General features: G+C 42.2%; 1 long non-coding RNA gene across 1 annotated transcript; it reads right to left on the reverse strand.

Annotated features, from left to right (window-relative positions):
• Nucleotides 1-5,689: 5,689 nt before the first annotated feature.
• On the reverse strand, nt 5,690-9,009 carry LOC309341629. The gene is made up of 2 exons (XR_014156463.1): nt 8,808-9,009; nt 5,690-5,994 (listed from the first exon to the last, which is right to left on the reverse strand). It is a non-coding gene; the product is annotated as an uncharacterized lncRNA (long non-coding RNA).
• Between the last annotated feature and the right edge of the window lie 14,075 nt (nt 9,010-23,084).

The following is a 23,084-nucleotide window of genomic DNA, read 5'->3' on the forward strand; positions in this document are numbered from 1 at the left end:
AACTGTTGTGGGCATCACACACAAACACACTACAACCAAGCAGTCACCACAACCTAGTGTATTCGTTATGACAGAATGCTTCTTGCAAACCTAATTTCAGCAGGTGGGTAGGGCAGGTGAAGATAACTCTACTGGTGCCAAGTATTTTGGAATGTGTAGGACCTCTCCTGACCAGATTTGGTTAGACTTATTTAAACTCCCCCACCCCCATAAAATTTCTGAACCTGAAAATTAATTTTGAATTCCTCAGTAGGCAAACATTTGGGGTGAGGTTGGTTTGTTTCATTCCACTCTTCATGCCTCCTGTCTCCTTTTCCTTTATAAATTCTTGCAGTTTGGACACAGTCATGGAAAGCTGACAAAGATATTAACTTCCTGTGTTGGTCAGGACATATTTTGGAATTCCAATTCAATATGCTCACACTAGTGCTGTAGTGAAGTTAGGCATGTAAGGAGGTAGCAATATTCATCCCATCATGTCTTGATCACAACCCTGGCCCTGTTTCCTTTCTGCTACAGTTCAGCATCTGCTAAAACCAAGGTTGTCTGATTATCAGCTATGGCTGAAACTAATAAAATTAATGGTGCTTTTCGTTGGAAGGGAAATGTAAAAAAATAATAATTCAGTAAATAATACGATTTATGTAACGTTTACATACTAAAAGAAAAGAAGATAGCAAATATAGATTATATTTCCTTGTGTGAGAGATAGTAGGTTTCCTAAGACCAGTGAGGGAGTGGAACTACATATTATAACAAAATATTATCCTTTCCTCAGACAGATTCGCCCAGTGCCATTCTTTATCCAGGCCTTTGGCTATTAAATAATATGGTAAATAGGGGGTGGGTGGGAGAGAGAGACTGTTATTATGATTACTTTATGATTACTTTATTTATTATTATGCTGTGTGAATTAAGTTTTTAATGTTGTACACTGCCCTAGGATCTTTGGTTTACACACACACATGTACCTTGGTTTTCAAACAGCTTAGTTCTTGAACGTTTTGGCTCCCGAACGCTGCCAACCCAGAAGTGACTGTTTCGGTTTGTGAACTATTTTTGGAAGCTGAACATCCAACACGGCTTCCGTGGCTTCCGATTGGCTGCAGGAGCTTGCTTCAGCCAATCAGAAGCATTTTGGAAGTTGAATGGACTTCCGGAACAGATTTCGTTCGACTTCCAAGGTAAGACTGTATATATGTGGACACAAGGCTGCTGCTGAAAATGACACCTTCAGGTTGAGTTCCCTCTCACCCCATAATATTTAAGATCATGAACCCTGTATCATGGCATCATTGCATTGTGCATTTCCCTGCTTCAGCCAACCAATGATGTAGCGAAATGTATAACTATGTGACGGATTTTACATATTATGAGGCAACTTGCTGTTTCATCCCCTCGGCCCTTACCGCTGCATGAGTGATATAAATAATAGCCCTACGCACTCCTGATAGTATGTAATTGAATTGGACTGTCATAAGGTCTCTACCATGGATTTAGCAGTGAAAATGAGTCTTGTGAGAGAACCTGATGAATAGCTTGGACCTGTGAGTGCAGCAGGATGGATTTCTTTCCATCAAATTTGGCTAGCACCCCACCCCCCAACCTCCATTAGTATTGCAAGCCATTCTTTGCAATTTTGTCAGTGGTCAGGTACCTTATGTGTAAAAGTGGAACTTCCTGGTTGCAAGCCATAAAAGGGCAAAGAGATGCATTCACAAATCTGGACAAATTCTTGGAGCCTAGGTCTTATCACTAGCAGTGAGTCACAATGCCTTTATAGCTCCTCTCTGTCCAGTGGCACGATATCCCTGAATACCAAAAGCTGGAGACGAGCAGCAGGAGATGGTCATTGCTTTTCATGCCCTGCTTGTGAACTCTCTAGGGGCCTCTGGCTGGTTGCTGTTGGAAACAGGGTGTTTGCCTCGCTGGGGATTGGTCAGATCTGGCAAGGCAATACTTTTATTAGAGGACTGAATGCCTTTGGGAGTCTTGTCTGCCCTACCTGACAATAAGAACATTGAGTACACACATCGTTCTGGCTTGTGGCCATAGCAGTCCTGAAAGAGAATAATCCCAAAATAAAATTGTATTATATTCAGAGCAGAGGAGCAGCAAAGAACCGACCTTACCACTGTGTAATGTGCTGTATGTTTTATTAAAAGGAATTATATTTTCGGCCATAAACCAGAGTGCATACAAGCAGCCAGCTTTCCTTTATGAACCATCAGAGTGTAGTTAGAGAGTGCAATTGGTAAATTTGCACAATTCTTATTTGTTGCCCCTCAATGATTACAGCCTCTTTCCTGTACCGGAGCAATTTTATTAAGCACTTTAGCTATTATGGCAGAGAAATAAATATGTATACTCAATTACTACAGTAATGAGTTGGGGGCACACTTTCTAGCCTTAAAGTGTTTTAATAAAATGAAAATTCATTAGCACTCGAGTAATGACACGCTTCCGACAGTGGCCACTCTAGAAAGCACTGCAAAATGGAAGGAGACAAAGAGGAGACCTGGTTGTTAGGCCAGCATTGTAGCAGCGGGTTTTCTTTAAGCAAAGACGACAAATTGGATGCCCTGTGTATAAGGGATCGCTGTTTCTTTCTGTGTTACCCCATGCTTTTGTAAGTTGTCTATTTCAAACATTCTTGAGTGTCAGTGAAAACCAGAGAGCCACTTCACATGTTGTTAGTGATAGGTGAACATTCCCCGTGGGGAATAGGCCCTATACATTCGTACCTCCAGTTACGAATTTAATTCATTCTGGAGGTCTGTTCTCAACCCGAAACCGCTCGTAACACGAGGCATGCTTTCGCTAATAGCGCCTCTCGCTGCTGCTGCTGCACTGCCGGCACTTGACTTCCGCTCGCATCCCGGGGCAAAGGTCACAACCGGGAGCATCTACTTCCAGGTTAGCGGAGCTCGTAACCCGCAGCATTTGCAAGGGGGACAGTACGTAACACAAGGTTCCACTGTAAAAAACAAATTAGGAACATGGTGAGAATAGAGGTCACCCCACTGTCAACCTCTACTGCAAATTGTCCCTGCTGCATCCTCTCTCCCTTCTCAAAGCAACCGGAGATGGTGGGGCATCACAAGGAAGGTTTGTGGAACCATCAACTTCAGGTCTGGATGTTGCTATGAGCATGTATTGGTGCTGGGAAGTCCCCATGCTCCTTAGAGCCAATTAACTGTGCTATGCATGCTCACAGCAGCACCCAGCTCTTAAATCTTGAGTTCTACATTCACTACGAGCCTTCTCTTTTCTCTGGAGAAGGTTTGAGATGGAGTGGGGGGGGTAGGGGGAGGCAGAGGAGTCTTGCATCCAGGGAGGCAAAATAGAGCTATTTTGATGTGGCTTGAACTTTGGCAGGATTGGGACCTGATTGTTAACAAAGCCAGACCCCGTTAGGGGTGTCGGATCCATGGAATATGATGTCTGAGCCCCATCCTTTCACCACAAGTTACATTTTCTAAATGTAAGCCTAAAAATGAAGAAGTATGGGCTTATCCACTTTTGCCTCATGCTTTCTAGGGACAGGTCTGTGCTTTCCTGGGCTGTGCCTGAGTACTTTCCCCTTACCTTTCCTCACCACTTTCCCCAGGAAAACATAAACTTTACTGCTGAATCGGAGCAAACATAAATTTGGGTATTCCATGGATTTCCATTTGCTCCGATTCAGTGGTAAAGAACGGGTTTTCATGGGGAAAGCAGCGGGCCACCACCAAAAAGTGCTCGGACACAGACCTGGAAAGCTTCATTCTGTGCCTAGAAATGTGGAACAAATGTTAGTGTAGATGAGCCCTGTGTGAATGTAACCAGCATTTTCACCCAATGGCACAATATCTCTGACTATATCTGCATTTCAGAACGTAAACGTATTTGTTCTATTTTTATTTTTTATCTCCTTTGCTTCTGAAATTATGGTTAATGAAAAGGAATAACATGCTATTGGTTCGTTGTTGTTGTTTTTTTTAAAAAATCTTATACTTGTCAGAGAGCTTTGATTGGTCGTGTTTCTGCTTGTTCTGAACACAACTAGGTGCGATGCCAAACACTGGTTTGCTTCTGTGAATAGGAAGCCGTTCTCTAGCTCTGTCCTTGAAACATGTTCCCATGACATTAATCACATTGTGTGTTTCCCTGCCCACGCTCCCTGGAGGAGTGAGAGAGGGAAAACACACATTATGTCTTCCAGGAACTAAACTCTAAAGGGAAAAGGGAACAAGTGAGTATGGAGCTGTTTTTTGGGGGCGGGGGGGCTCAACATCAATTTTGGGTCTTAGGCAGTTCCTCCTAGAATACACACCTTGCTGCAGCAGCATAATGTTAAACCTAAATGCAGCATAAGAGAAACATAGGAAGCTGCCTCATACCGAGCCAGTCAACTGGTCCACTTAGCTCATTACTGCAGATATTAACTGGCAGCACGTCTCCTGTGTTTCAGGCCAGTCCTGCCTAGAGATGCCAGGGCTTGGAATTTGAAACCATGTGCAAATAAAACAGATGTTTCAACCTCTGATCTGTAGCCCTTCCCCATTAGAAGTTAAAACTAGAACAGGCATAGGCAAACTCAGCCCTCCAGATGCTTTCGGACTACAACTCCCATCATCCCTAGCTAACAGGACCAGTGGTCAGGGGTGATGGGAATTGTAGTCTCAAAACATCTGGAGGGCTGAGTTTGCCTATGCCTGATCTAGAGTAATTACCCATGTCTAAGGGTGTGCATGATGCTAACTGCATGACAACAATTAATGTGCACATTTTTGTTATATAAATAGCTCTGCAAGGAAGCAGCCTTGGGACTATGAGGGATGAGGAATTTAAGACTCTCGTACTGCACCATGGGCCTGGCAGGGTGTGGTTTTTTTGTTTTTTTAAACCCACTGGGAGTGTCTCTTGAAATGCAAATTGAAACTTTGAAGAGGTGATTTTTTGCCAGGCTTCCTCGTGGCAGAGAGAGAAATTTTAACTTCTCCTCCCTAATCTACCCACCGCCAATGGTCCAGAGGCTGCTCAGGCTTCCCTCCGACTGCTATTTGCACAACAACAACAAAAATGTATATTAAGTAGGCCAGCTGCACTAGTCATTATTGTTGTTATTGGCCTTTATTGGCATAAGTTTAAACAATAAAATCATATAATCATACAAAGTCATTCAAATACATTAATAATCCAAACACATACAATATATAAAAGACTAGATAGCCACCATTGTATAAATCAGGCAACTTTAGATTTAACTTTCAAGATCTCTGCAATCTGCTGGAAGCTTGAAAACAGAGGAAAATTACAGCCAGTTACATGACTTATTACAGCATGAAGAGAGCAGTCAGTTTACATGGAAACAATTATCTCAAGAAATGATGCCAACCTTTTGACACTTTATAAATGCAGAGTTGTTATTTTTCTGAATTCAACCAGATGAGATGTTTGAAAAGAATAAGAATAAATTTGCAGGATGCAAAGCAAATTTTATATATATGTATGTATGTATAGATTTCTTTCATAAAAGATTGCCTATGAAAGTCATGCTTACATTTTGCCCAGCAGAATTGAATAGGAAAGTGCTTAGCATTCATCATTACTAGGGGCACAGGTCAAACTTGGAGAAGATGGATTCTGAGCCTGGTCTGTTGCTTTGGATCACCACAACCAATACAGAAGTTAAACGCTGCAGAGCTCAAATATAACTGTCTTTGCGTCTTTCTTTATCTGCCTGAAACACTGGGGGCAATATAGAGTGATATGCTGATGCCTGGGGTCTGCTTGACACCTACAGAGAAATCAATCTGTACAGCCTTCCTAGGAGTACACCATTTTGGTCTGCATGTGGAGGATCATGTGACAGACTGCACCTCAGCATTTTGTTGTTGTTATAAATAAAACTCCATACTCAAATAAAAACTTCAAACGCTCACCTCTCATCATGGAATCTTGCTTGGAAATAGATGACTAACAGGCTTTTTAGTCCTAAGGGAAATGATCCTGAGGAAAACAACAAGGCATTTTTATTAAAGAGGATTCTTGACTGCTGATTAGTTGTTGATACATCATGATGTCAACTATTCTGAAAGATCCAGGATTTCGTGCCAGCAAATTTGGCTGAAGCAGTAGGGTATTCACAAGTGGGACTACTGTGTTTCAACATTTGATAGCTTAAAAGTTCCACATGATACCAGTGATAATACTATGCTGAGCCTAAATGAATGTCCACAAATATTCACTAAAATCTTCAGTCTCACAATTCAGATTTTGAATGTCAGGTGTCAAATTCAAGACTGAAACTCACTTTTTTTTTTAAAAAAAAAAAAAAAAAGTACGAAAGCTTTCCTCAAAATGTGAGTGGTTTAGGTTGGTGACATCTCTTGCCTGATTTAGCAACCGTCACATATGAAATCTTGTAAGCTGTCTAATACTAAATGCCACTGCATGCCAACTGTAGAATTCTGACAAGTTTGAAACACTGTTGCATGTTGCTGATAAAATATTATGAAATGCTAAATAAAGACAATTTCATATCAAGTATAACATTTGTTGTTGTTGTTTAGTCGTTTAGTCGTGTCCGACTCCTCGTGACCCCATGGACCAGAACACGCCAGGCCCTCCTGTCTTCCACAACCTCCCGCAGTTTGGTCAAACTCATGCTGGTAGCTTCGAGAACACTGTCCAACCATCTCATCCTCTGTCATCCCCTCAAAGTACTGGAGCCTCAGCTTCATGATCTGTCCTTCCAGTGAGCATTCAGGACTGATTTCCTTAAGAATGGATAGGTTGTATTCAAATCCATCAAATGTATAACATACCATCCATCAAATAACGACTGTGAAATATCAGCTATTAGAACCAACCATTAAAGAACTGATGAACTGACTTGTCCCTCTAGCCAATATTCATGTATCCATACAATCTGTGCCATAGAACCTACGTTTGTGCCATCACTTGCTAGCACATCTGAGCTTTAGCATCTTGGGCACTCCTTGACTTCAAGCCTTGGTAATCATCTCTAGCATCAGCATACTTTGCTGAACAGCAGTGCCCCTTAAAATAATGACCCAAGCTGCAAGAGCAATGCTCCCTATTGCTTGTTTTATGGCTTTCCCATTGAACTATACATATTGTTCTGCTTTCTGCCATTGTAATTTCCTCTTTTACGGTCTTATTAAAGCAATTCTGTATAAACAGCAGGGCGACTGGGACTCTGCAGCTAGGTAATTTCTTCACTGCAGGGATGTGGTTGCATGTCAGCCCCTCCACATTCAGAAACTTTTTAACCCATCATTCATAACATCAAGCCCTCAGTTGCGCTCCCCACTTGCCATTGTCAGAAGGCTCCCTGCCTCACTGATTTCTTAGCTGCCTAACTTTGACAGCCGCACACACTTTTCTTCTTGGCTTGGTCCCTTCATTATACTGTTAAGTCGGTCTTTCTTTTTGTAGCACCCCATGCTTTAACTCAGCAGTGGATTAATGTATGGGAGACGTCCTTTCCTGAAAAATCAGCACGTGCTGTATTCAAATTTCCCAGGTTAAAAAAAATGGAGAGGAGAAAATCAGTTCTTTACCTGCAGCACTTTCTCCTACATTTCTGCTCTGCTGTAGAAGACATCCAGCATTTGTTTCTATGTAGCCAGGCAGAGTTGGAGGAGAGTGAGGTTTTGTGTGGAGGAGATGCAGTGTCGGTAAAATAAATGTTAAAATACGTTTAATGTTGCCTTCCTTCTCTCCATAAGACTGACAGACTTGACAGCAACATATGCCAATTTGCAACTGCCTTTCTCTGTTAAGTTGTCACCACATGGGGAATTTTTAGCACCACAATTCGAATGCTCCAGAAACAGGGTTGCAATTTAAAATAAAAATGGTAGAGCTGACCCAAAATTGTGGGTGGAGAAAATGGGGGAAGGGAGAGAAATTTCAGATAAATTTCAGCCTATTTTTGCTTCCATCAAAGAGTTTTGAAGAGATCTTAAGTCTCTCCTAGATGACCTCATGTGCAAAGCCATTCTCCCTTTTCCCATATGTTTTCACAGGGAATGGCTATGCATGAAAAGTCGTCCGGCTGTTAGTCACTCTTCATGAAAGTGAAAAAAAAGCATTGGGAACTGTAAAATTATGCTGGAATGGAGGAAAGAGACTGGGAGTGGATGATCCTTGTCCCCTACCCAGAAATTCAAGTCCTCCTCATAGACACCAGAAAAAGTATAAACCCCCCAAAATTGAGGTTTAATAATTTTATTATTATTTTATTATTTTATTATTTTATTATTTTATTATTTTATTATTTTATTATATTTTATTATTTTATTATATTTTATTATTTTATTATTTGTACCCCACCCATCTGTCTGGGTTGGCCCAGTTTAAACCCAGAGAGCACACAACCCTACTTGGGAAACACTTCCAGATTCTCAAGAACCCAATGATGGAGATTTTACTTTTTCTGCTCGACTTGCTACAGATTATATGAACCATTGCTAAAAGGGAAGATGGTGCTTGTTCTTTTACAGATGCTCTGCCACAAGAGTAAAACACAAAGAGAACCAGCAAAGAGCAGGAGGGTTCTTTCCCTAGAGTGCCTTATGGAGGAGCTAAAGAAATAAATGTGTCCACTGAGATTTTCCCCCCGACAACATATACTATACAACATTGCTTTTTTTTTTAACCAATTCTCTTGATCTAGTCTCTTGCTTTATGGTGATTGGCTGGTGGTGGAACTAGGTCATGGAAGGAGGTCAAGCTGCATTGAGATCACATGCAAACATATGTTTGGAAATCTCTTAGGTGAACTTTCATATTACCTCAATGCAGGGATTTGAAGACTCTTGCAGATTTCATTCCGGAATGTATTTAAAAGTTTCTCAAGCACACAGGGATTTCCTTAAGTCTCTTAAGATATTCTACCTTCTTCTTTAATTACAGTCACAAAGAAACATTCCACTACTGCTCAGAGAGCATATCGCTCCCCCTACTCCAAGAGCCGAAGAGGAAGATTCTCATATATTCAGATATTCTCATATATTCTTTCTTCTTCCTCCTCCTCCTCCTCTTCTTCTTCTTCTTCTTCTTCTTCTTCTTCTTCTTCTTCTTCTTCTTCTTCAGCAGTAGCACAATGGATCTCTTCCTTCTCATTTTCTTCACTGTTTCGTTTTCCCTTGGCCATGAGATTTTGTGCCAGCCGGCCAGAAAGTCAAGCAGGAAGCATCACGAACTGTTGCCAAGCTCCCTGATGATGTCATAATGCTTTGTTCCAGGTTGCCAGGGGACTGGCAATGGATACAGTTGTGCTAAGAAAGTGTTCAAGATTGGCTTACCCTTAGCATCTGGGCAGCCAGTTTTCAGAAGGACAGGGTATTACGATTGATGGCGTCAAAGGCCTTAGTCAGGTCAATGAATGGTTTTGCTCTCTGCATTTTTCTTGAAGCTGTCCACTGTCACCCTAGAAGTTTTAAGCCATTTTGGGGTGCAGGAAGGGTCGCCTCAGATATTGTAAACCCTCACCATGATCACTTCCTGCCCAGAAACCTATGTTCCCACTGTGGAAGGACGTGTGGATCCAGAATTGGCCTCCACAGTCACTTACAGACTCACGTTTAAAACCATGTTTATGGAAGACAATCTTACTCCACTACGAGTGATCGCCAAAGTAGAAGATGATCCTTAGCATGCTCCTTGTCAAGTTATGGAAGCAGAAACCCAGAAGGAGAGATAAAAAAGGTAAAATAAAAATGCAAATGCAGCTTCTAGATTTCAGCTAGTTTATAATAATCAGGAAGATCACAGTGCAATTGCAGATTACAAAATCAAAACAAAAACCAGAACAAATATTTTAAATGGCAATATACCTTGATAGCCTTGTCATTTCTATTCTTTGTCATTCCCCTTTTTCTTTGTATCCTAGACTCTTCTTTTCTCCCTTCTAATGTCCCCTGCCCTTTTATATTCATAAAATAATTTGCTCCCCCTCAAAAATTCTTTGTGAATATTGATTTCATGCATTCTCCAGATTTTCCTCCAATACTTCCCATATGCCAGATTATTCATCATCCTATGGAAGTTGAATACAACTGAGACTATGACATGGGGGTGGGGGGTTCAGTCCAGCTCAGGTGTTAGCCAATGAAAACCCACTATCTATAAGTTCTGATCAAATTTTGTTAATTAAAGCCAAACGGGGTTGACATGGCGGGGATTGGGACCAAGTCCTGAAGTTCATAGTATCTTTCATATACTGCAAATCAGTACATGGACATGTTGGCTTTTATAATAATGAAGACAACAAATCCTGTGAATCTCAGATATCTGAAACTCTTCATTATCTGCATTTGTCTATCCTCTCTTACCAAAAAAAGAGGACCCAATAGATGCCCCTATTAATGTAACCATTTGATGATGCAAATTCATATTGCTGACCACTCTGCCTATCCATAATTGATGAATCAGTAAAGTATTATGCTGGTTTTTATTGGACTTCCAAGGATTTTATAGTGTAATGAATTGTATTGGGGTTTTTAAGGTATACGTTGCCTCTGGTGTCTTTGGGATAGAAACAGACCATAAATCCTGTACATAATAAATAAATCTGCAGAAAACTCACCCGGTAAGATTTGACAGCTTATTCACATTGGATGAGCTCCAAGCAAGTCATACTCAGAGGAGAAGAATGAAGTTACTTCAATACATTGATTTCAAAGGGCCTACACTGTGACTAACATTGCTTACCGCCAATGCCATCTTGAATGAATACACAGTGAGATGTGATATGAGAATACCAGTTTATGTTGCATCATAATGCAGTGATGGGTAGGCCTAATGTAACCTGCAGGATTGCTTTCCCCCAACCATGCCCATCTGTCCCACACCTGGTATCATACGTGACATCAGGTGCAGGGAAAGTGGAGATGCAGTTGCCTTAAAGTATGCTCCTGACTGCATTGTCAAGTGAAGCTTGCTGTCACCACCAATCAGCTGATATGCTTGATGCCTGTTGGATTGACTATGGAAATATGTTTCCCATGGGCCATTTCATTGCACAGCCAATACCTGCAGAAATCAGGCTTGAAGTCCCTGCCTATAATTTAATAGGCAGCAACTTCAAGGCTCAGCTGATCAGCAGCACTTCAGTGCATCACATACAGGTCTTTGCAAGCCCCACAAGTAGTGCTCTGAAATCCTAATGACCAAGTGGATAGCTCAGTTGGTTGCAGGTTCGATCCCTGTATGGGACAGCTGCATATTCTTGCATTGCAGGGGCTTGAACTGGATGCTCCTCAAGGGCCCTTCCAACTCTACAATCTATGATTTTATGATTGTGTGATGTCCTTATGATGTCAAGTGATTTACAGGTGTGGGCAACCCTACCGTCCTGTCAAATTGGCCCATGAGGAATAGGGGAGATAAAAACCTGGCCTGTCAACCAGATCCAGTTCCCTACCCTAGCAACACCCTAGTGGTTCCGGGCCCTAAGGAAATTAGATTAGCTTCAACCAGAGCCAGGGCCTTTTCAACTCTGGCTCCGGCCTGGTAGAACGCTCTGTCTCATAGACCAGGGCCCTGCAGGATCTGATTTCTTTCCGCAGGGCCTGTAAGACAGAGTTGTTCCACCTATCTTTGGCTTGGAGCCAATTTGATTCCCTCCCTCTCTTTCTTTTTTCTTTTCCTTTCTTCTCCTGCAATGAGGCTACATTTTAATATTTTATTGTTTCAATATTTTAATGTTGTATTTTAATTTTGTTTTTAAGTTGTATTCATTCAACTTGTTTTTATTATTGCTTGTTAGCCGCCCTGAGCCCAGCTTTGGCTGGGGAGGGCGGGGTATAAATAAAAATTATTATTATTATTATTATTATTATTACCCCTGCCCCAATACATTTCAAACAAGCACTGTAGAAACAATGTCATAACATAGCAAAACAATAACCCAGTAACAATTTTACAATAACGTAGCAAAGCAATAGCAAGCATAACATACGAAAAAAGAAACAAATTTCCGTACTATCAATACAGCCAGATTACAGAAAAAACGGAAAGCATCCAATAACAAAAATAACAAGAGGGCTTCACAGTTTCACCTCAGTGCTAGAAGCCCCCCTCCTGTGGTGATGCTCACAGTCCCTCTCCTGCAGCCACTTGCAAGACAGCTCCCAAGGGCAAGGGGAACTCAACAGCTTAAAGGTCAGGGTGCTGCCAGGAGCTTCCTTCCCCAGAGCATGACACTGAGGGGTAAAGATGGTCCGAAATAGCAGCAGTGGTGGGAGGAGGAGGAAGGGAAGGGAGGAAAAGCTAATGAGGGCAGAGGAAGAGGGAAAGGAAGGGGAACAAAGAAGGAAGGGAGCAAGCAGCTGTCTCAGGTCACATTCTGTTTCACAGGCATAGAGCCATAGTATCAGCCAAAACTGATAGAAGGAATAATCATTCCTCACTCTCACTTTAGAATTGGGGATAGTGATTAGAGTCAGACATAGATAGATTGTTGTAGATCCCTGTCTCTCCCTGTGTATATAAATTATAAAATTGTGACCCTGATGTAATCTACATAGCTTGCTTAGCGTTTTCTTTCGGGGTTTGTGGTTGATGAAGCAAGAAAGGAAAGCTAGAACTATCTGAAGCTAGACCGTTTTGAAATTACAGTTACATATGCTTACACAGACACGAAGAATGCAGTTCAGAAAATGCTCCCGTCTGTAGAACAGTATTTATCTTTTCTATGTGCAGCAGACGTCTTGGTCAGATTTTTATTCTGTCTTCATCACTCAACATCAGCGTGCTGCGTTAAGTGAGCCTGTCTTCATTTTTGAGTACTTTCTGCCTCCCTGGGTCGAGGAGCTTTTAGTATGCTGACTGAGCTTCCATCAGAAATCTGAGCAGGTTAATATGTGACACCGATATCTCTGCCACTCTGGGGTGTTTAGAAAATGGGTCTAGGTTCAGTAGGCTGTAAAGCAAAAAGAAATTGTCAGAAAAACAAAGAAAGCAGAAATCTTCTGCTGCAGGGAGCAGCTTCACATTCTTGGAGCCGAGTTAAATTCCATGGAATTTAAAGTCTTCCATGCATAAGTCTGCATTACAGCCACCACATGAAAGCCTCCTTAGGGCTCATGCACACTTCCATTTGTGCAGCATTTTTAGAATAGGTCTGGGATTTCCAGATCCAGATCTGAGTGGGAGATTTTTTTTTTTTGTCCCTGAGCTTTCCTAAGGGGAATTTTTTTTTAAACCAATATATCAGACAAGGGACAGAAAGCAAAAAACACCACCACTTAGACACAGACCTGGGGCAGATCTGCACTCATGGTTTTAAACGTTAGGTAAAGGTACCCCTGCCCGTACGGGCCAGTCGTGTCTGACTCTAGGGTTGTGCGCCCATCTCACTTAAGAGGCCGGGGGCCAGCGCTGTCCGGAGACACTTCCGGATCACGTGGCCAGCGTGACGAAGCTGCTCTGGCGAGCCAGCACCAGCGCAGCACCGTTTACCTTCCCGCTAGAAAGCGGTACCTATTTATCTACTTGCACTTAGGGGTGCTTTCGAACTGCTAGGTGGGCAGGAGCTGGGACCGGAAGATGGGAACTCACCCCGCCGCGGGGATTCGAACCACTGACCATGCGATCGGCAAGTCCTAGGCACTGAGGTTTTACCCACAGTGCCACCCGCGTCCCGTTAACGTTAAGGAAGGGTTAAAGAATGGTTTTGATAACCATATGGCCACATGACGTCCTACTTGGAACGTTCATAATGTGTTATTAAAATGTGACACCAGAGAGTGATGGAGAGCAACCAGCAGTAGGGAGACAGCGTTTGGACAGAGGTAACAAACACTTTATTTTACAGGTACGCCCCATGAACAATATATCTAATATCGTTTTAGAACAATATATCTAATATCGTTCTAATAACGTTTAGAACAATATATCTAATATCGTTCTAATAACGTTAAGCAGGTCAGTGTAGATCCAGCCCTGGAAAATCTTGGACCCATGCCTGGAGAGTGTGGCCTCAAGGAAAGTGTGGATGAGAGCCCTCAGGTTAAAAACATGTTCTTGCGGCACTCTTTACCATGCGGTGAGCTGCTTCTGGGTGGCAACTCGGACAGCCTTCTGCACTAGCTTCTCTCATGGCCAGCCTGCAGAGTGGGGCCATTGCATATAAACAGTTATAGGATAACCACTGTTATATACATCAATTTAAAGCTAAGTGGAGTTAGCCCTTCTTTCAGGCGAAAGCTTGCTGGGGAAGGGAAACTTCTGGGTGCAGGGTGAGAACAGGATGAAAGGTCTAGTCATATGTTTCATGTAGTTTCCTCCTTCTTTGCAGGACTAACAGTATCCTAATCCAGGGTTCTTGCTTGGGTTCTTTGATGGCTGGTGGACACATCAAAGCCTGATTTCCACCCCACCCTTGGCATTTGGAATTACTACTCACAGGGCAAGGGATTCTGACAGTCGTTACACCTTCATCAATGCCCCCCACCTCCCTGAACATTAAACGGGGATATGAACAATTTCCATGCAATGATGTCATTCCACATGCCAAACTGGTAGGGATCATTACCATGAAGAGATCCCTGTCACTTGCAGCCTGTCACAGGAATGGTAAGATGGCAACCAGCAAAAAACCCTCACCGTGCCATTGTTGGAGTGGCATACAAAGGATGAACAAGTTAAATCTGTGGTGATAGATTGGGCAAGAGATGTTGGACATAACATAATGTTTGAAGACTGGGAAAGGTTGTGGAGGAAAGGGGTCAAGTTCACTGCATGTAAGGTGTTAAAGGAAAATGTTACAAAAATGATGTATAGATGGTACTTAACCCCTGTAAAACTAGCAATGATTTACCACAAGAGTGATAATCTATGTTGGAAATGTAAAGAAAAAGAAGGTACCTTTTACCATATGTGGTGGACATGTCCTAAGGTGAAAGACTTCTGGGAAAAGATTTATAATGAATTGAAAAGAAAATGTTGAAATATACATTTATTAAAGAAACCAGAAGCCTTTCTACTTGGAATAACAGGTCTGGAATTGCCCAAGAAAGATGTCAGATTGTTTTTGTATGCCACAACTGCAGCTAGAATTTTGTTGGCCAAAAATTGAAAATTACAAGAAGTACCAACAGTGGAAGAATGGCAGACGAAGATGATGGACTTTTGGGAGCTAGCTGACCTGACCGGAAGCGTCCGCAACCAGAAGGAGGAGGCGTACCAAGAGGAATGGAATAAATTTAAAGACTATTTGGCTAAATATGCTAAGATAACTTAAATAGAATTACTAGCGAGCATCAGATTGGCCTAGGATTTAAATAAGTGATGTTGTAGAATATTATGGTTAAAAAAATGAAAAGAAAGAAATATATTAATTGACTAAGTAAATTTTATGTGAAAATAGTTTTGGAAAACTGCTACAATGAATTGTTTGTTATTAAATTTGGAAAATTAATAAAAAAAAAATTGGGAAAAAACGCACAAGAAACCCTCACTGTGCCATTCTAGACATTCCTTACAAGGCCCTCACCCCAGGACGCACTAGGCCTGTCTCTCAGCTGGTCTATGGAATCCAGACTTCCATTTGTCGTCCTCGAAATAACTTGCTGCTGCCACTTAGTGGTTTACAGAGAGCAGTGGAACTCTCCTTCTATTTACTTGTCGCGATAATTCAAAAGCGCCACATGCAGTGACATCTCTAATCTAGACTCCCCCAGAACACATGCATAAATCTGAACATCAGCACATCGATTGATTTATGGAAAACAACACTCAGAACAAATAGTCATTTAAAAAATAATAAATAGTTTTGCTTCCCCAACCTAGCAGGCCTGACTCCCTTCTTGTACAGCTAACAGAATCCCCAGTCTTTTCCCTATGCCCTCATTCACTTCCCCCTCTCTGCCAGTTGCTTTTCTCAATTGACCCACAACTCATTCTGACTCCACCCATCACCCCATCACACCTGTCAATCATTTTTATACTCATTCTTCTCTTACACTCGCTTTCCCTGTTGCCACACTCATGTCCGAAACTGAGTTTTCACATCCTCCATGGTGAGACGCACGGGCTGTGTCAACAGGTGTGAATTTATATCTCGCAAGCATTTCTTTTAGATGAAACAGAGTACTGCAGACATAGGAGGCACAAGTCATTTGTAGTTCCTATTCCCATCATGCAATTCTGTCATGCCCAAAGCTGCTTTGCACCTCGACCAAAAGCAAGTGAATAAGCAAATTCAGAATTATTATTATCAGTGCTCCCCCCCCCAAAAAAAAATGTTTAGGGGTACTCTCATTTTGACTCAATAAAAATCACCATTTTATACTTCTAATCAGGAAAAATAAATACAGTAAATGGACAAAAGTACAAAGATTCACAAAATGTTTAAGGGTATGTGTAGCCCTGTGTCTCCCCAGAAAAAGCACATCATCATCATCATCATCATCATCATCATCATCATCATTGCTTTTCTCAGGTGCTGTATAGACAACAACTGTTCCCAATTGATTCAACAATGCTTGCTTTTCATACCAGGTTCCAGGTGCCAGGGTGAGAATGCTGTAGTAATTGAAGTGAACACCAATTCATAGTGTCTCTCTTTGATACATGCATTTTTAGCTTTCTTTGAATTATTATCATGCCTCTCTGTACTTTCATTGCCTAGTTTTACTCCTCTCCTATCCCATTTGGACAATCATAAACATTTCCATCCCCATCTCTTAAGGATGAATTATCCCAAACCAGACACTCCTCAGCTTCTGGCGGCTTTCCCCAACAATCAGTTTAGAAGCTGCACTGTTGATCCTTTTTTGTTGTATTGGTGGCTTTAATTATTTTGTTTGCTACCCTGTCCAAAGATATTTTACTGTGCATTTTACTGTAGTATTTTGGCAGAGCCTGGTGATGCCCGATATACTGTGTTAACAAGTGGGGCTTATGCATGCTGAGGTAAAGCAATATGTTCTTAAATGAAGGATTCTGCAGCACATTAATATGTTAAAATCTACTAAAAAGCATGGCATGGGCGGAATTCCACACTAAGGAAATTGATAGTTCTAGAAAGCGGCTTACCCTCCTCCCTTTCAGTACTTTACTACACACAAATGTATAGGCAGGTTACAACTCACCAGCATTATTAACAATGGGAGGGTGGTGCATAACTTGCAATAACATTGGAATAACTTGCAGGCAAGTAAGGTAAAGGTAAAGGACCCCTGGACGGTTAAGTCCAGGCAAAGGCATCTATGGGGTTGCGGCGCTTACCTCGCTTCAGGCCAAGGGAGCCAGCGTTTGTCCACAGACAGCTTTCCGGGTCACGTGGCCAGCAGGACTAAACCGTTTCTGGTGCAACAGGACACTGTGACGGAAACCAGAGCGCATGGAAATGCTGTTTACCTTCCTGCTTCAGTGGTACCTTTTTATCTACTTGTACTGGCGTGCTTTGAAAAAACTAGGTTGGCAGGAGCTGGGACAGAGCAATGGGAGCTCACCCCGTTGTGAGGGTTCAAACCGCCGACCTTCCAATCAGCAAGCCCAAGAGGCTCAGTGGTTTAGACCACAGCGCCACCCACTAGTATTGGGGGAATGAGACCAGTAGTGCAGCTAGATGTGGATTTTGGAGTTAAAGTCCAAGACATCTCAGCCCAGAGGGAACACAAATGATCATCCAGACTGTTGCCACTTTCACCAGTCACCACAGATAGGCCCTGCTTCAGGACCTGGTCCAACACAGATATGCTGGACCACCCACAAGGAATGATGCTGTTATCTCAAAAGTAACAGATATGCTGGTTAGGGCTATATATGGCTCAGATGCCCATTTTATTATTTTGACTTAAAATATATATTATCCCTTTTTACAACAAAATCATGCTTATCCCCAACTAAATATGTTTAGCATTAGGTAGCAGAGGCAAACTACAATTTCTTCCAAAGAGATTATTTATTGCCTTCCACATATGCCCCATGGTGACAATAGAAACAGCTTAAAACAGTTACTGAAATAACAGATGATTTTAAAAAACAATACAAAATGGACGCCTCTCGCAGAGACCTAGCTGCCAAAGGATTGACAGAACCAAAATGTCTTCAATTGTTTCCAAGAGGTGCCGATAGTGTGCATAGTTTAAATGAGTTAAAATGTGAAACAGCCTGGTTTTTTTCTAGGTTTTTTTTCTTTCTTTTAAAGAATGGGCGTGGCAAAGTGTTTTGTTTGTTCTTTCATTGCTCTAGCACATCAGGAAAATGGAAGCAGCTGTAAATGGCCATGTAAAGTCTGTCATCCCCCCCCCCCCCCGCCAAGACCATAAACTCCAGAGTCTAAAATAACTGCATGGGCCACTGAACAAGCTGTAGAACAGGCATGCACTGATTCCCCATTGTAAACAATGTACTTCATTTTCCAGCAGTACCCACAGAAGAACAAATTGTGGCTCAGATGTTTAGGATCCAATCCAAATAACTTTTTGGTACTAGCCATTGGCCATGACAAATCTGAATCAAAAATAAATACAAGCAGAAGGGGTGTCACACCACAAATAATGGTCTCTGTTTAGATCTCTGTGTCTCCCTTTCAGTTCACTGCTATATTGTCCAGGGTCTTCTTTCTGATCTGTTTGGCCGCCAAGGCAAAAAGGGCGACTTTATGCATCACTGAAGCATTTACATTGCTCAGAAGCCGTAGGTCCTTCTCTGCGGGGGAGAGACATCTTTCCTGTATGGACGGTGAGATGAGAAGTCACCTCCTGGGTCCAATGTATAGTTGGCAATGTAGTTAACAGTGCAAGATGTCTTCCATATCAGTGGGAACAGGGACAAACTTTGGTCTTTCTAATTTCAGCAGCACTCTTTGCAAGGCCAAAATTCCCCTCCCTGACCTCTTGCCTTCTGTTCTGCTCAGTTCACTAGGTCATAGTTGGTCCACCCTTTGGTGCCCCCTAGCCTTGGCACCCAGTGTGACAGAACCATTCGTGCTGCCCTAAATCCGCCTCTTTTCCTGAACCTTCCCTTGATTTCTGATCAAAACACGCATGCTTCTCAAGGGTTGCATAAGGTAGGGTTAAGTCAGTTTCAAACCATTAAGCACCCCTGTTATAAAGGAACTGCTCTGAGGTTGTTGTTTTCTTACAGCCAAGGGATATAGAAATTCACTGAAACGTTTACATCGCTAAGAAGCCATAGGACCTTCTGTGCCAGGGAGAGACATCTTTCCTTTACAGATGGTAGGGTGAGAAATCACCTCCTGGGTCCAATGTGGGCATATAGTAAACAGTGCAAGATGTCTTCCACCTGTGGTTGCCCACATATGCAGAGTCCCTTTTCATTATGGTACCCTGTTGTACCCTCTTCTAGGATGGCAGAGGGCACAGCTTGAAAATGCAGCTTAGGAAAAGCAAATCTTAGTGAGGCTGGCCGAAGATTCGACAAGTAACTGGCTCTAAACTGGACTGTTTTTAGAAGGGGGTGTTTACATTGTAGAGTAACATGCAGCAACCAGCTCTAAGCCTTTGGAATTGCACAGGGTAGGAAATTTGCTTAGATAACTAGTAAAAATGTAACTGCATCTCGTTTCTTATTTTGTGTTACTATTTTAGTTGTGTGTGATGGGGGCAGACGGAGGGCTGAGAGAAATCCACTGGTAAACTTCTTAAGTGATTTTCAGTAGATTGACAAGGATTCTGACACCCAGCTGTTTAACAATAGCAAGAATAAAGACACTTTCCTCTTTAAATGAGGCTACCAAAATGAAAAAACCCTGTGGGGATAACCAGAAGTGGCTTTTTGTGTAGACGGTGAGCTCAGGTTTGGCACTGCAAGTAAATTCCTGGCCTCTGTTCCTTAATTCTAACTATGTATCTACCTCCGAAGCCACTATTGCATCTGGCTCTGCTTAGTAGACTTCAGGGTTCTAATAAAAATATATCAAAGTAGATCTTGCAAGCATGAAGTCTCTCTCCCACCGCCTTGCTATCTGAGATTCAGGTTGGATTTATTTTCTACTCCATGCGTAAGAATCAATGTTGAACATCCCCCAGGAATTATAGGTTCTGCTGAAACCGTTTCCGTAACTCCTGTTCTGATTTATTTTATATATGGTTCATGACAGTTGAAGGGTGAAAAGTTGAAAGCCGGTATCAGTTCCTCCAAAATAGGCATGGCCGGGGGAGGGTAGATGATATGTGTATTCCCTGCAGCAGATCCGACCTTAAACAAAATATTTCTACCCATTTGCTGAAGTGTTTGCCATTTCAATTTGAAACCGGGTGGGATGTTAAAAAGCTCTGGCTCCGGCCACGTGTGCTCATTAAAGATCCCCATGGCACTTTTGGAACAAATGAAACCAAATTCTAGCGAGAGCTTTCTATTTTGTCTACCCAAATCCCCATTGGCTTTTAAAGTGGATAAGCAGTTCTTCAGCATCGCTCCTAAGAAACCCTTGTTAACCTAGCAAGATGACAGGGAATATTGCTGCTTGTAGCTCACACAGAAAAAAATACACTGGATAAAACAATCTGGTGCAGACATTTCACCCCATGCCATATAGCCCAAAATGTGCAAGTAGTTTGATCATACTGTTGAATTCAGTGGGTGTGTTCAGATAATGCAACACAGACCGTTTTCTCCTCGCCTTCCTTTTTATGTGCTTCTGGGCCTGCTCTCCAGTTCATTTCTTCATTCCCCCAACCCCACCCCTCACAGGGCAGCAGTGATAGAGGGGGAATGCAAGCCTGAGGCAGTCTCTCAACCTCTCTTCAGGTAGAATCCCATTTACAACATGTTTAATCCACTTTCCCCATGAAAGTCACTTCTGTCAACACAAAGTGCACAACCATATGAAAAACAATGTAGTCGCAGAATCTTAAGATCTATATCTATCCAGTACCTTTCAAAATAGACAGGGAGAGCTCAACTTGTAGAGCCACCTCAGGGTCATGGGTTCAAGCTTCACATGGGAGTTGGAGTAGATGACCCCCGTGGTCCCTTCCAACTTTACAATTTTATGATTATATGAATTTAAGAACATCTCTTCAAATATACGCTGTTGGCAAAATATCTGAGATTTTCCTGTATTCATGGATTTTTTGGGGGGTGCTAAATTTAGACTAGCTTCACTCTGAGGTTTTCTGCTGCACAGTGTGGGCCTTTAACATACAAATGAGGCCTTCTAAGGAATGTCACCATGCTGTCTATTACATACGATCATGGTTCTGTGTCCTACTGGACAAAAGATTGTTCTGGTGGAAGTGCTGTCCAGTCCAAATCTAGTTTAACTATAAAGAACCAACCACAAGGAGAACTACTCAGCAAACTGAGCAAACATTCAAGTGATCATAGTCTGCCCCACCATGGTGAGATGTGTTGTAATTTCTATTTAAATCATAGTAATTTTATCTAAATTTGCATCTATGTGTATCACTGGTCAACAACAAATTTGTTGTCTGCATTTTTTCAGTTGATTTAGGACGAATCTGATATGCTGAATTCAAAAATCACATTGGTTTTGCTCAATCAGGTCAAGTTTTTGAGCTATGGCCACATGTCGTTTTTTTACATTTTTGTTCACATGTACGCTTGTGTGGAGCATTTTAGAAGAAGTTGATGAGGGTAAAATGCCATGTCGAATGATTATTTTATAAAATGATTATTTTAATGACAAGAAGTATTCAGGTCCGATAGTTCTGGGTGATTATGTCGAAAAGGGATCAGTTTGAAGTCATAAAACCTCGAAATCTTCCATAAATTGGTGCGGCAAAGCATAAAGTTGGGGGATCAAAACTAAGCTAATCCTGATCTTCAATCAGCACGTTGTCCTGTAGCTCATTAAAATGAAATTCCAGTGCCTATCTTTGGAGAACTTCCTGACATTAGTGACGAAGATGCCTCCAGTGTTGAAGGACATGAAGAAGAAGTGGTTCTTGAAGATGATGCTCCACATCCATTTCCCCAAAAGGAGTTGAATGATCTAGTTCGCGACCTCAGCTTGTCAAAGGACTCTGCCAAACTGTTAGCATCCAGATTGAAGGAAAAAAACCTCCTCTCTGACAGTGCTCGCATCAGCTTCTTTTGCAACAGGCATCAAGAGTACTTCCATTTTTTCTCGGAAGAGAAGGACTTGGTGTACTGTGCAGATATTGCGCAGCTTCTGCTCAAGCTTGGAGTGCCACAGTACGAACCCAAATATTGGAGACTGTTCATTGACAGCAGCAAGCGATCACTGAAATGTGTTCTGCTACACAACGGCAACCAGTTTGCCTCTATACCCCTGGCTCACTCGAGTACATTGAAGGAGAACTATGAAGCGGTGAAGTATGTGCTGGAGAAAATTGGTTATGATCAGCATAAGTGGTTCATTTGTGTTGACCTGAAGATGGTGAACTTTTTGTTGGGACAACAGTCTGGCTTCACCAAGTACCCATGTTTTCTGTGCATGTGGGACAGTAGGGACCGTGCTCAGCATTACATGAAGAAGAACTGGCCTGTGCGGGAGGAATTGGTGCCTTGCAAAGAAAGGAACGTCATCAACGACCCTCTGGTGGACAGAGACAGAATACTCTTCCCACCGCTGCACATCAAGCTCGGCTTAATCAAGCAGTTCACCAAGGCTCTGTACAAGGATGGTGACTGCTTCACTTACTTGTGCCAGGCTTTCCAGGATTGACCATGGAGAAGTTGAAAGCTGGCATCTTTGACGGTCCTCAGATCCATCAGCTCATCAGAGATCCAGAGTTCGGAAACTCAATGAACGAAGTGGAACTGGAAGCATGGAAGGCATTTGTTCTGGTAGTGAAGAACTTTCTGGGCAACAATAAGGCCAGAAACTACGCAGAACTTGTCAACAACATGTTGACTGCTTTCAGAAACCTGGGCTGCAACATGAGCGTCAAGATGCACTACCTATTTTCACATATGGACCGGTTTCCTGAGAACCTGGGTTCCATGAGTGACGAGCAGGGGGAGAGATTCCATCAAGACATGAAAGAGATGGAGACCAGGTATCAGGGTCGCTGGGATGCAGTCATGATGGCTGACTACTGTTGGACTCTGAAGAGAGACCTCCCTGCCGCTGAGCATTCCAGGAGTTCCAAGAAATGGAAGTT

The sequence above is a fragment of the Podarcis erhardii genome, assembly GCF_964252035.2.
Source record: "Podarcis erhardii genome assembly, chromosome: 5".
Lineage (NCBI taxonomy): Eukaryota > Metazoa > Chordata > Lepidosauria > Squamata > Lacertidae > Podarcis > Podarcis erhardii.